We start from the raw sequence: 15,076 nt of genomic DNA on the forward strand, positions 1-15,076 counted from the left end.
TAGAACTATGAGCTTCTTGTAAAATCATTTCTTTTAGATCTGCATTATCAGGCACACACAAACGACTTCCAAACCTTAGAGACCCATCTTCGTGAATTTTAAATTGTGAGACTGCTTCCAACTCGACTTTCTTTCTTATTCTCTGCAAGTGCTCATCTGAAGTCTGCGCTATAATCATATCTATTAGATTAGGCTGCACTCTCAAATTCGCCATCTAGGCTCCAGGCTCATGCTGTATAACTTCGATCTCTAACTTCCTCAAATCCTCAAGAATTGGTTTCTTATCCATTATTAACATATGTAGCTTCCCTTGAGATTTTATGCTTAACGCGTCAGCAACTACGTTAGCTTTGCTTGGATGGTAACTGATGATTAGATCGTAGTCCTTTAGCAATTCTAACCATCTCCTTTGTCTCATATTTAACTCCTTCTATGTGAAGATATATTTCAGGCTTTTATGGTCAGTAAAAACTTCACATCTTTCTCCATAGAGATAATGTCTCCAAATTTTATGTGCGAAGACAACTGCGGCGAGTTCCAAATCATGTGTAGGATAATTCTGTTCATATAGCCTCAATTGCCTAGAAGCATAAGCTACAACTCCTCCATGCTACATGAGAACACAACCAAGTCCATTCTTCGACGCATCACTGTAAATGGTGAAACCACTGCTCCCTGATGGTAAGGTGAGAACTAGAGCAGTCACCAATCTATTTTCCAGTTCTCGAAAACTTTGTTCGCTCTTTTCAGTCCAAACAAACTTCGTTCCCTTATGAGTCAACTGAGTTAACGGTATAGCTATACTTGAGAAACCTTTGACGAACTTCCTGTAGTATCCAGCTAATCTAAGGAAACTGTGCACTTCATACACATTTGTTGGTCTGCTCCAATTTACAATTGCTTCTATTTTCTGAGGATCAACCGATACACTATCTTTAGATATAACATGGCCTAAAAAGGCTACACTATTTAACCAGAACTCGCACTTCTTAAGTTTGGCAAATAGTTTATGTTCCCTCAATGTTTGCAAAATTATTCTCAAGTGATTTTCATGTTCTCTTTCACTCTTTGAATACACAAGGATATCATCGATGAAGACTACTACGAACTCATCCGGTTTAAACACCCTATTCATTAAGTCCATAAATGCAACCGGAGCATTAGTTAACCCAAATGGTAATACTAAAAATTCATAATGCCCGTACCTCGACCTGAAAGTTGTCTTGGGTATATCTTTGCCTTGATCTTTAACTGATGATAACCATATCTCAAATCAATCTTTGAAAATACTTCTGCTCCTTATAATTGATCGAAGAGGTCATCTATCCTAGGCAAGGGATATTTATTTCTCACAGTCACTTTATTCAACTCTCTGTAGTCTATGCAAAGAGGCATACTTCCATCATTTTCTTAACAAATAAGACGGGTGCTCCCCAAGGTGAGACACTGGGTCTAATAAATCCCTTATCCAGGAGTTCTTGTAATTGAGAACTCAACTCTTTTAATTCTGCTGGAGCCATACGGTATGGTGCCTTTGAAATAGGACATGTACCGGGCATGAGATCAATAGTGAATTCTATTTCTCTATCAGGTAGTAAGCCAGGTAATTCTTCAAGAAATACAACAACTCTCTCACTATATGCATATTTTCTATATTTATACTTCCTTTACTAGAATCTTTCACAGAAGCTAAGTATCCATGACACACTTTTCTCAACAACTGGCTTGCTTTTAATGCCGAAATGACTCGAGGGAGGGTGCGCTTCAAACTTTCCATAAAAATAAATTCGGGTCATCCTGGAGGGCAAAATCTGACCATCAATCCAAGTGTGAGTGGTTCACTGCTAGCCAGTCCATTCCCAAAATGACATCAAAGTCTCTCATGATTAATACCACCAAGTCAACAGGCATCTGATTGCCTTCTATTTCGACTATACACGACTTGCACATGGGATCAGCCATCAAAGAATTCCCAACTGGAGTGCCCATAGTTAAACTCACATCCATAGTTTCTGGTACTAGGTTATGCCTTCTCATAAATCCATTTGATATAAAAGAGTGTGTTGCTCCCGAATTGAATAAGGCATAAGCATAAAATGTAGATAGAGTTATGGTACCTACCATAAATTTAACATAGATTACATTAACATACAATGCCTATAAATAATTTAGTATTAAAAGTAACTAAAATAATACAATAACAATGTACCTGTCACCACCAAGTCTAAGGCTTGAGCGTCCTGCTGGGTAAATGTGTACAGTTTCCTAGTAGCTTTGGGCTTCTAGCCCCCATTCCTGCCTTGGCCAGCAGGTGGAGTCTGAATTGCTTTTGGTCCTCCAAAAAATTTCGCCCCCTTTGGCAGAGGACAATAAGGAATTCTATGGCCTTGCTGACCACAACGGAAACATGTCCAGTAACCCACGGGCAGGCTCTCTCATCATGAATTTTATTGCACCTCGTGCACATCCTAGTCTGTGCTCCACCCTTTGGTGGAAATCCTCCACCTTGATTCTTAGTCTTTCCTCATGCACTCTGTCCACCTTGGAAGTTTGTAGTCCTTTGCCTCTTCTTTTGCTGAGATTCTTGGTTTTGTTGTGCTTTCAACACGCCTTCCTCCACTGTCAGTGCCTTATTTATAGTTTTTGCATAACTAGGACCTTCGAAGGGGAACTACTGACCCACCTCCAAACCCTCCCTAATGCCACGAATAACCAGGATTTCTCTTATTGCCATCAACAGAGCCCGGACTAGGAACATCTATGGCACCAGAACCGGATGCAGTGGCATTTGAACTAGGAACCAGTGATTCAGAAGCTAGCCTTTCACCCTATCCAATGACCCCGGAGAAGAACCAAACATCTGAGTTCGAGCACCTACCATAGATTTGGGAATCCTTGGCCCTCGGGGGCACCTGCCGGCATGCTCCAGCTATTACGTATATAAGACTGGATCGACATCGATCTGCTTCTCATCATTTCTCTAATGTAAGATTTGAGTTCAAGTGGAACAGGACCTTCGATCGACCATGGGACGTATTCTACTCATCCAATCCAACGGATCAATTGTTTATGTGGTAGTACGATGTTGAGAATACTCTAGGAAAAGCTCGAAAATCTCTCTTTCGCCTCTCCTCATCTCGTCTCATCCCCAGCCAGTAATACTCAGCGTCGACCAGTTATGTCTTGTCACGGCCAAAATGTCTACATCTTCAGCTAAAAGTCTTTAACCTTCTATCTAATGGGTTCTCGTAAACCCTCCTGAAATCGACGGGCCATAGCTCCATCGTCATCAACCAATCCAGTGGGGGCAAACTTGCTCAGTCTGCGGTAAAGAGCCTCATATTCAATTACGGTCTTACTACCCTGCTTAAGACTAAAGAATTCGTTCTCCTTCAAGATTTTCACACTTGTCATAAAGTAGTTATCAAAAAATGCCTGTTTGAACTCCGTCCAAGTGCAATCCTCATCGCCCCATCTAATTCTCCTATTCATCTGCCACCAATCATCTGCGTCACCTCTCAACGTACACGTGGCGCCATTCAACTTTTCCTCATCAGTAAAATGTAAATACCTAAAGATCTTTTCCAGGCCCTTCAACCACGACTCGGCTACTAAGGGATCAGTAGCCCCCTCAAATGGTGTCGCCAAACGCTAAAACTCTGATTGCCGATTGGTCTAGGCTGAATCTGTTCTTCATGAGGAGCAACGACTTCTGTTAGAGTCCACATTGCCTGTCTCATGCATGGTTGGGGATCTAGATCTATTCTGCTGAGGTTCCTGCTGGTGGTTTTGCTTATGATTTTGTTGAGGCTCTTCCTGAGGCTCCTGATGATGTTCCTCTATGTTATCATGAATTTCTGGTGCTGGTCCACGACCTCCTGCACCCAAAGGTTCCCTAGGCATCTGTCCTTCCACAGTGTTAGGGTTCCTGACCAAGTCTGCCATACTTCCATAGTTTCCTCGGGAGGTTCCTCGGTAATTCCGTCGGGATGTTCCATGGTAGTTTCCACGTGCCATCTGACCTATTGCCAGAAAATCCATTGACAAAGATGAGATTCCATAGGATAATTATTTAATAAACTTTGTTGCATGCAATCAAGGTAACTTTAACAATTTCACAAAATAATTATTCATCTCATACAATAAAACTTTCACCTGATAGACTAGGTATCTAGACGCACCCAAGCTTACCATACTGTCCCATACCAACATAGTAAACTTGTATGCAAATCCTAGAAACTCTAGTCTATGTGAAGAGAATTATGTTTTCTAACGAACCAGTCACTGTCGACGCGTTTGAGTTTACCATAATGTCCCATACCAGCATAGCCAACCCTAACATAGTCAAACTCTTAGTAAGCTCGAATTCACTATACTGTCACATACCAGCATAGCTAATCCTTACATAACTAAGTGTTCCTGGTTCACCTACGTCGCTAAGAGTTTGGATCACCCAATGAAGTGGGCCATCTCGGATGAGAGAGAAAGAGCGAGAGTGTGGAAACCGTCTCTATGCATTATGAGAAAACCTAATAACTACGTAAGATTCGTTTTGCGATCTACCCAATTAACTCTAGTCGAATCTTCAGACCATTTTTATCTAATCGTAAGAATCAAGTTTTCCGTCCTTTCTTTCCGGCTCGGGCTTGTGGGCCTGTGGTATTTATTAATCGAATCGTCTCCAAATCGTTAAGTATAGTTCCTGATAGACTGGTTTTCCATGCTTTCTTTCCTGGCTTGTGGGTAATCGGATCTTCTGTAAATCGTTAAGTGAAGTTGCTTCTTCTCCAAATCGTTTAGTGTAGTTGCATAGACTGGTTTCCTGTGCTTTCTTTCCTGGGCTTGTGGGTAATCGAATCTTCTGTAAATCGTTAAGTGTAGTTGCTGATCTTTAAGTGTGGTTGTCAGGAGTAGCTTGTGAGTCTCATTAGGTAGAGTAGTTTCTATGAAGCAAACAATGAGATTACCTCTCTCTCTCATGAGGTAATCTCATTCACCGCATGAAGCAAGATTTTCAGGATTTCTCATTCACCGCACCAAAAAAAGTAGGCAGAGAATGGTTACCAAACACAACCTAAGCTACCTTGCAGACACAAGTAGTCTAGTTAAATAAAGACAACAATACTAATGGAGTCATGTCAAAGGCTAATGGGCCAAGGGATGCTCCTACATCAGCATCCCATAAAAATGAAGTTCAAATGGTGGGCACTATCCTATTCATGGTTTTGGTGGAGATGATGGCCCATTCAGTCAAAAAATGAGGTTTAAAAGCCAAAACTATAGTTGAAAATGAAAATGAAAATGTGAGGAGTTTATGCAAAAAGTAAGAAACATTAAATCATGGAGTCGTTGTTGATCGAAAAACCGAAATAATAGGGGGAAGAGAGTGACATATTCATAAGGAGGGGACAGACACACACAAACAGAGAGAGACATTATTAGGGTGAATTTTATCCCAAAGGACCCAAACTGAATTAATAGGGAAAATGAATGTTAGCAAAATCATGCTACTCATGGGGAGAGAGATTATTAGGGTGAAGCATTAAATCGTTGGGTTGTGTTTATCCCAAACTGAATTAATAAAGAAAGTGAATGTTAGAAAAACTGTGCAATGGGGAGAGAGAGAGAGAGAGAGAGAGAGAGAGAGAGAGAGAGAATTTGAGTGAAGCATTAAATCGTGGGGTTGTGTTTATCTCAAACCGAATTATTTGGGAAAGTGAATATTAGCAAAACAGTTTTCATTGGGAAAATGATTTCCAATGAAAACAATTTCTTGGAAAAAAAAAAGCAAATGACAATAGAAAGAAACATGGTTAGTATATATTAATAGCATTCGTATCCCATCCTTATGCATGGGTGTAAAATGGTGGCCCCACCCATCAAACCATAGGTGTAAAATGGTGGGCCCAACCTTATGAATGGGTTTGGGGTAGAGATGGTGGGCCCCACCCATCAATTCTGAGGTTTAAGACACTGTTTCCCTACTATATGCATGACTTTGTGTAAAGATGGTGAGCCCCACCCCATCTAACACCACGGGTAAAGTAGAAGCTTTTCAAGCTGAAGGTTAAGTGAAGGCAAAAAAAAGCTGCAACAAGGCGACCGGAGGGAGGAGGATGGTCATGGTAGCTTATTGCGCTTCTTTCAGCACCCACGCCGCTTGTCGTGCTTATGGCTCATCCTTTTGCTTTCAAGACTAGGAAGCGTAGGTCGGATCAAGAATGGTAGCAGCTTCCTCTTTTCTGGACTGCATTCCTACACTTGTTACTAATGAGATTCACTAGTTACTTACTATTCTATTATTCCCACAGAGATGGAGGATTGAAAAGCCATTCAGTCTTCGGATCCTGATAGTTATCCAGGTCCTGATGGATTCACAGGGGCTTTTTTTGTTAACTATTGGGACATTGTTAAGGATGATGTGGTGGCTGCTGTTCAATCTTTTTTTCAGGGAGATCCTCTTCCTAAAGCTTATACTTCTACGACATTGGTTTTTATTCCTAAGATTTCTAACCCTTCATCTTTCTCTTATCTCCGTCCTATCAGTGTATGCAGTTTTTCATATCAAATTCTTTCCAAGATCATGACAGACCGCTTGGATCCTATCCTTCCAAATCTTATTTATCAGGAGCAAGCATTAAATCATGGGGTGTTTATCCCAAAACCAAATTATTAGGGGAAACCAAAATGTTAGCAAACGGTTTTTACATGAGGAAAGTTTATTGGAAAAAAAAAGTAAATGACAATAGAAAGAAGCTAGAGGAATGATAAATTGAAGGGGGGTGTTGCAAAAACCAACTAAAGGGCGCCCCCATTGGCCCATCTAATAAAGTGCATTTATAAGGGGGAGATGGACAAATTCACACCCCTGGTAGGATGATTCGCACTCCTGTAAGGTGAATTGACGTCAAATAAGCATCAGACTTTAACACTTTTTGACGTCAATTAACGTTAAAGTGAGGTGAACCATCCCACAGGGGTGCGAATTTATCATCACCCTTATAAGGGCACATAAAAGTATAAAAATTGACACCGGAAATACAAACTTTAATGAACAACAAATGCACTTTGTTGAGATTGGCCAATGGGAGCACCCTTGTAGATTGGTGTTTTCAAGGGCCACTTCAATTTATCATTCCTCTAGAAAGAAACATGGTTAGCACATATTATAGAGGGAGTGAAGGCATTTCGCAGACCGGCTACTTTTCAACAGATTTTGTCCTATTCATTTAATTAATCGGAGGTGGCTGCTCACTCATGCAACAGCCGGTCCACGAAATGCCTTCTGCTATGGTCCATGTTGGATTTCGTTCCAATAAATGAGTTTCAAATCTTCTATTAAACCTTGAACATGTATTTAATAATGGTGAACATTGTATATAGAGATTCATGCACGATTCTTTGGATTAGGATTCACGTATGACTCTATATTTATTGAAACATTAAATGTTAGAAGTTTCAATGAATGTGGAGATTCTTGCATGGCTCTTAAGGACATGGAAATGCATGGCTTAAGGACTTGGAATTTATGGAGAGTCATCTAGAGATTCATGCATGACTTTTATGATTAAGGATTCATGTATGACTCTTAAAATACTCACCTATAAATACATGAATCCATTAATGGTCACCTTTAATGGGTGTCCTTTGGGTTGCTACTTGAACTCTATAAATAGAGCCCTCATTCTAACATCCAGAGACACTAAGAAAGGAAACTACTCTAAAGCCTCTAAAGATAATAGAAAGTGCGATTCATTAGAGAGCTTGCCCGATCGGATTGTTGAGTGGTGCATTACAACAATCCATTCTCCTGCTGTTCCTGGAGGTGGTTCGGTCATGTGATCCTTGCACTGGAGTTGGGCCGAATAACACTTTAAGGTGGGCATTCAAAGACGTACGGCAGTATCACAATCAAGATCTTTCGTAATCCATCCTCCATTCAAGTCAGTATAATTTTATAGTTTTGCACTATTTTCTTAGTTAAAATCCATTGTTTTCAACCGCTTGCTCCAACAATCTTGAAGTGTTATTCGTTGGAAAGCAATGGATACTGGTACTATGGGTTTTAGCAACTTGAGATTGGAAACGTTCGATGGTTCTAATTTCAATGCTTGGCGTCGAAATGTTGTTTTTGGCATGCAACTACTTAAAATTTATTATGTTGTGACCAATGCCAAACTGATATTTGGTGAGGATGATGTTACCGAAGATGCCCAATGGGAGCGTGACAATGACTTCTACAAGAGCTATTTGCTAAATAGCCTTTCCAACCACCTAACAGATGTCTACACCTAAAAGGAGTCCGCAATGGAGATTTGGAATGGTTTGGTCCAGCAGTACCGAGATGATGAGAAGCTCTCCAAAACCCACCTTATCGATAGATTTCTTGACATGAAATTTGAAGATGACAAGGAGGTTTTACCTCAAGTTAAGGAGTTGGAGAAACTCGTTCAGAAATTGAAGGACGAGAAGGTGGAGCTCGACAACGTCTTTATCGCTGGAGCAATTGTAAATAAGTTGCCTCCATCTTGGATGTCTTTCTCTACCGAAATGCACCGTAGAAATAAGCAAGTGCCACTTTCTAATTTGAAGCATTTCATCAAGATTGAGGATGAAGTAAGGATTCATTCCAAAAACGAATTGCTTGCTAATCAAAAAGCATCTGCGAACTTGGTCATTCAGAATACGGGTGAAAACAAGAAGAATAAACAAACCAAGTTCCAGAAGAAAAAGGCAGTAGACCAGAAGTCTAACCTAAATATTCAGAAGAAGACTTTCTAGAAGAAGGAAAATTGCTACAACTGTGGAAAGCCTGGCCACTATGCTAGTGACTGCAAGGCACCGAAGAAAGAGTATGTGGCTGTAGTGGAGAACTTTGTGGCAATGGTCTCAAAGACTATTGATGCCTCTAATGTTACGGACTGGTGGTTAGACACGGGTGTTACATGTCATGTCTGTGCCAACAAGTCCCTATTCTCTACCTACACTGCACGATCAGAATCAGTGGCTATGGCAGATCGGTCTTCAGTTGTTGTTCTGGGGGTTGGAACCGTGGTAGTGGAGCTCACATCTGGCAAAATTCTTACACTGAAAGATGTGAAGCATGTTCCTTCAATCGCCAAGAATCTGGTATCCAGGAGTCTGCTTTGTGATGCTGGAATGCGCCAGGATTTTCAAGGCAGTAAGGTGGTGCTATCCTTTAAAAATTTGTACTTTGGCAATGCATACAAGACTAATGGTATGTTTAAGATGAGCATTGTAACGCATGCCCCTAAATTAGTAAATGAAGTTTCTATTTCTACTTACTCCTCTAAGTTGTGGCATAAGAGGCTAGGAACTACAGAAAGTTGTATGGCATGTGTATACAAGGTAATCTACCCAACTGTGGGGGTGAGAAACCAGACAAGTGTGAGGTCTGTGCGCAGGCCAAGATCACAAGGAAGCGTTTCCCCAGTGTCACAAGGAGTACAGAGGTGTTGGAACTAATCCACTCTGACACATGTGACTTTAAGAGTTTTGTTACAAGAGGTGGCATGAAGTACTTTATCACTTTCATCGACGACCGGACAAGGTTCTGTCATGTCTATCTACTGAAGTCTAAAGATGAGGCTTTCAATAAGTTCATCGAATTTCAAACTCGAGTCGAGAACCAGCTAGGACGTTCAATCAAGAGGCTTCGAAGCGACAGAGGAGGTGAATATCGCTCTAAAGATGTTGAGGCATACTTCAAAGAACATGGGATTGTCGCTGAAACGACTGGCCCTTATTCTCTTCAGTCAAATGGGATAGCAGAAAGGAAGAACCGGACTTTGACCAAGATGGTGAATTCTATGCTTCTGACGTCTGGACTTCCAACCTGTTATTGGGGTGAGGCACTTCTTATGACGAACTTCATCTTGAATAGAGTTCGTTATGCCAAGATGAAGATCTCTCCTCATGAACTCTGGTTCGGGTATCCACCATCTTTGGGAAAGCTCAAAGTGTGAGGGTGTCTGGCTTATGTTCGAATGCCAGATGTTAGAAGGCCAAAGCTTGGAGCCAAGGCAAACAAATGCGTTTTTCTTGGATATACTGTGGACAGTGATGCCTGCAAATTTCTCGATATCAGCACCAACTCTATCATTGAAGCTCGAGATGCTGAATTCTTTGAAGACAAGTTCATTAAGGACAAGTCAATATCTTTAAAGGACTCACCTGAGAATGTTAGAGAAGAGGTTCAATTTGAAGCTAACCCTGATGCTCATGCTCCTCCTTCTACCTCTCAGGATAATGAAGTCTATGATGAACCTATTAATGTTCCTGTGGAAGAAGCTGATGCGCCAAGGCCCAAGCGACAAAGGAAGCCCACGTCCTTTGGTGATGACTTTGTCACCTATAATGTTGAGAGTAATCCTCAAACATTTAAAGAAGCTATGCAATCCAGAGATGCTTTGCTCTGGAAAGAAGCCGTGGAAGATTAAATGAGTTCTTTGATGGAGAACAACACTTGGAAACTCGTGGATATTTCAGAAGGTGCTCGACTTATTGGTTGTAAAGGGATTTTCAAGAGGAAGCTGCGTGCGGACGGTACCATTGAGAAGTATAAGGCAAGACTGGTTGCTAAAGGTTTCACACAGAAAGAAGGCATTGACTTCTTCGACACCTACTCACCAGACTGTCGGATTGCAACCATTCGAGTTCTTATAGCGATAGCTGCAATCGAGAAGATGGTGATACATCAGATGGATGTAAAAATAGCATTACTAAATGGTGACCTAACTGAGGAAATTTACATGAAGCAGCCAGAAGAATTTGTGGTCAAAGGTATTGACAACAAAGCCTGCAAGCTTATCAGGGCTCTCTATGGTTTGAAGCAAGCTCCAAAGATGTGGCATGAGAAGTTTGACAAGGTTGTCCGTGGATATGGTTTCCGAGTCAGTGGATCTGACAAGTGCCTTTATACCAAAGTTGACAAAGGCAAGGTGGTGATCATCTGCCTATATGTTGATGATATGCTCATAGTCGGGACTGACTTACAGATTGTGAAATCTATAAAGAAGTTTCTCTCGACTCAGTTCAGTATGAAGGATCTTGGAGCTTCTGACACAATCCTTGGGATTAAGATCTTACGGACTGAGTCCGGGATTGCTTTATCTCAATCTCATTACATAGAGAAGATGCTGAAGAAGTATGGCTACTTCGACTTACCAGGGTTGTATGTGCCATGTGATTACAACAAGAAGCTTGGACCCAATACTGGTAGGACGATCAGACAATTGGAATACTTGAGGGTGATTGGCAGTCTGGTGTATGCCATGAGCTGTACAAGACCGGATATAGCCTTTGCTGTTGGGATGCTGAGTCAGTTTACTAGTAATCCGGGAAAGGCACATTGGGATGATATTCAGAGACTGATAAGATATCTGAAAGCTACCCTTAATCATGCCTTGATCTATTCTGGGTATCCTGCAGTGGTCGAAGGTTTTTTCATATGCTAGTTGGTGCTCAGAACCGGATGAGTGCAGATCGACAGGCGAATTTGTGTTCACCCTGGCTGGTGCAGCTGTGTCGTGGAAGTTTAAAAAACAGACTATGATAGCGCAATCATCAATGGAATCTGAGTTCTTCGCCTTTGCAAGCGCAGGAGATGTAGCAGAGTGGCTCAGAGATCTCCTGTTAGATCTTCCATAACAGAAGGAGCAACTGACTGCGATCACAGTGTATTGTGACAATCAGGCTGCTAGTACTGTTGCTGAGAACTCACTGTTCAACGGAAGGAAGATGACACTTCGACTGAAGCATGGCTATCTGAATGAGCTGATAAGTCACGGAGTCATTGCTGTTATAGACGTCCGATCTTCAGCGAACTTGGCGGATCCCTTGACAAAAGGTTTGAAGAGGGAACTTATTGAACAGACAATTGTCGGAATGGGTCTCATGCCTAGGTAATTTGTTGGTATTTGTATCTACCATTGAACTATGTTAGTGGTTCAAAGCTTAGTTTACCATCAAATACAGTTCATAGTTCAAAGAATGAAATATGAATGGATTTGTTTTGGTGCACTTTAATATAAATTGTTTGAGACCATTCTTGTGTTAGTGCACTTAACCTCTCGGAGTAGAGGATGGTTGTAAGCCTTAATGAGCCCAAAGCACTTTGTGTACTGGATGCATAGAAGGTGCATGCCCCGAGGGACTCACCTATGTATGGGTAGAGGCATATCACCTCTTATATAGTCTGAGTAGACCAGACTGCTAGAGCCCATGCAGAAACATTAATGAGTTAAGGATGTCATTAGTGCCTTAATGAGTTTTGAGTATTGTGTATACTCTGATGAGCTCACCTATGTGCGGGTGGAGATTTGCCATTTCCTATGTAGTTTGAAAGACTGCTGGAGCCCACACAGAAACCTGTCATAGTAAAGAGGGAGGCTTTTAAGCCTTAATGTGGTCCGAAGTACTTTGGGTACTGGGTGTTTGACAGAAACACACTAAAGGACACACTTATGTTAGGGTGGAGACTGTGTGTCTTCTATGGAGCCAGCATACTCCTAGAGCCCTCGCAGAACCAGGACGAGCACTATGTGTGCTATTTGTTTCAGGCAAGTTTGTGAGTAGTGTGATAGGTCAAGGCTTAGTCCACTATGCACACGTACTATGGATCTAGTCATGTGTGATTACTGAAAAGTGAAAATGTGCTGGTTCAAGGCTAAGTCCACCATGTACTTACACTACAATTCAGATAATCTATTTGGAAATTTAAGTCTTCGGACATTTTCATTATGCACAATGTGACTAGTGGTCTCTAATACTTTGTTGATAAGTATGAAACTTGTAGGGGATTGTTGGATTTTGTTCCAATAAAATAGTTTCAAATCTTCTATTAAACCTTGAACATGTATCTAATAATGGTGAACATTGTATATAGAGATTCATGCACGATTCTTTGGATTGGGATTCATATATGGCTCTATATTTATTGAAACATTAAATGTTAGAAGTTTCAATGAATGTGGAGATTCTTGCATGGCTCTTAAGGACATGGAAATGCATGGCTTAAGGACTTGGAATTTATGGAGAGCCATCTAGATATTCATGCATGACCTTTATGATTAAGAATTCATGTATGACTCTTAAAGACTCACCTATAAATACATGAATCCATTAATGGTCACCTTTAATGGGTGTCCTTTGAGTTGCTACTTGAACTCTATAAATAGAGCCCTCATTCTAACATCCAGAGACACTAAGAAAGGAAACTACTCTAAAGCCTCCAAAGATAATGGAAAGTGCGATTCATTAGAGAGCTTGCCTGATCGGATTGTTGAGTGGTGCATTACAACAATTCATTCTCCTGTTGTTCCTGGAGGTGGTTCGGTCATGTGATCCTTGCACTGGAGTTTGGCCGAATAACACTTTAAGATGGGCGTTCAAAGACGTACAGCAGTATCACAATCAAGATCTTTTGTAATCCATCATCCATTCAAGTCAGTATAATTTTATAGTTTTGCACTATTTTCTTAGTTAAAATCCATTGTTTTCAACCGCTTGCTCCAACAGTCCCCACCAGATCCCATATTATAGATAGTTTATAGATAGATGGTTGAAGTCAACCTAATCGGGGTAAGCCTTTGATTAGAAATATTTAAATATGACTAGTTATTTATATCTTTCAAGCTTCTAAATAAACTTTGCCTACCCAAATGAACATGGATGATAATATTACTTATTTAAATAGGGAACAGTATTCCCACCCACTCGTTTTGGTTATTCTACCCAACTCTTTATTTTAAAACTTTCCGTGAGTTGTGCAAGGGTATGAGCCAATGGGTAGATTCTAACACGAGATGGGTGGACACTTACCAAAACAAGATCATTCGTTATTTTAAAATTTAAATGGGCCCTCTTACCATACTTTTGACATTAAATAAAGAACACCACCAAACATTCCCTCTTCTTTAACCTTTCTTGAAGCTATGACTGGAGCAACAACAACCTGGGCATGTTCTTTCTTCTTTGTCACTCTAACTACCAAATTGGTCAAATGCAAATTCGTACACTGTGTATATATGTGGAGAATTTTCCAAAGTGGGGCTTGCATTAATCTCAGCATACATCTGCACGACTGCACATGTCAAGAGGTGGGCCCGACTGAGAGGAAGAAAATTATGGATTTAGAATATATATATATATATATATATATATATATATATAGAGAGAGAGAGAGAGAGAGAGTTAAGTGAAGCTACACATACGTGTAGCTAACTTAGCTACACCGATGGCTTAAAATACAGTGGGCCCACATTATTTGGGTGATCCAAACCATTCATTTGATAGGACCTCACATTGATAGGGTGTGCCCAAAAAATCAGCTCCATTGGATGATCTCAACCTTTCAAATTGTGGAGGCAAAAATGGACAGATTTATGACGGTTTTTACACGTCCATCTTTGCCTCCACAAATCGTAGGGTTGGGATGATCCTATGGAGCTGATTTTTTGGGCACACCCTATCTATGTGAGGGCCCATCAAATGAATGGTTTGCATCACCCAAACAATGTGGGGCCCACTGTATTTTACGCCGTCGATGTAGCTAAGTTAGCTACACGTATGTGTAGCTACACTTTTCTCATATATATATATACTAGTAAAAAATCCCGTGCGATGCACGGGCTGACAAACAACTGTACGTACCACGTCATAGGTTGATCCAAACCGTCCATGTGATGGAACACAACATAAATAGGTTGTGCCCCAAAAATCCTTTCCATAGGCTGATCCTAGCCTTCCAATCTACGGAGGTTTCCATAATTCCTCTTAAATCGGATGGTTAAGATCACCCTATAGATTTTTTATTAAAAAACCATAAAGGAGGGGATAATATTAAAATTATGTGGCTTTAATGGGTGCCTTTGTTAAAAAGCATAAAGGAGGGGTAGGATTGAAAATATGTGGGTTGAATGGGTGCATTTGTTAAAAAAAAGTCAAAAAAAGTTTTGTGTAATTCTCATAGAATTTTCAAAAAATTCAAAAAATTCTTTTCTTTTCTCTTCTGCTATATATATATACTAGTAAAAAACCCCGTGCGATGCACGGG

The 15,076-nt window shown here is 40.7% G+C and overlaps 1 pseudogene; it reads right to left on the minus strand.

Moving 5' to 3' along the window:
• Positions 1-610: 610 nt before the first annotated feature.
• Positions 611-1,135, minus strand: LOC143867066 (putative mitochondrial protein AtMg00860 pseudogene; annotated as a pseudogene).
• Between the last annotated feature and the right edge of the window lie 13,941 nt (positions 1,136-15,076).

This window comes from Tasmannia lanceolata, unplaced genomic scaffold, assembly GCF_043159265.1.
Source record: "Tasmannia lanceolata isolate RefF3 unplaced genomic scaffold, GAP_Taslan_0.1 ptg000003l, whole genome shotgun sequence".
Taxonomy (NCBI): domain Eukaryota; kingdom Viridiplantae; phylum Streptophyta; class Magnoliopsida; order Canellales; family Winteraceae; genus Tasmannia; species Tasmannia lanceolata.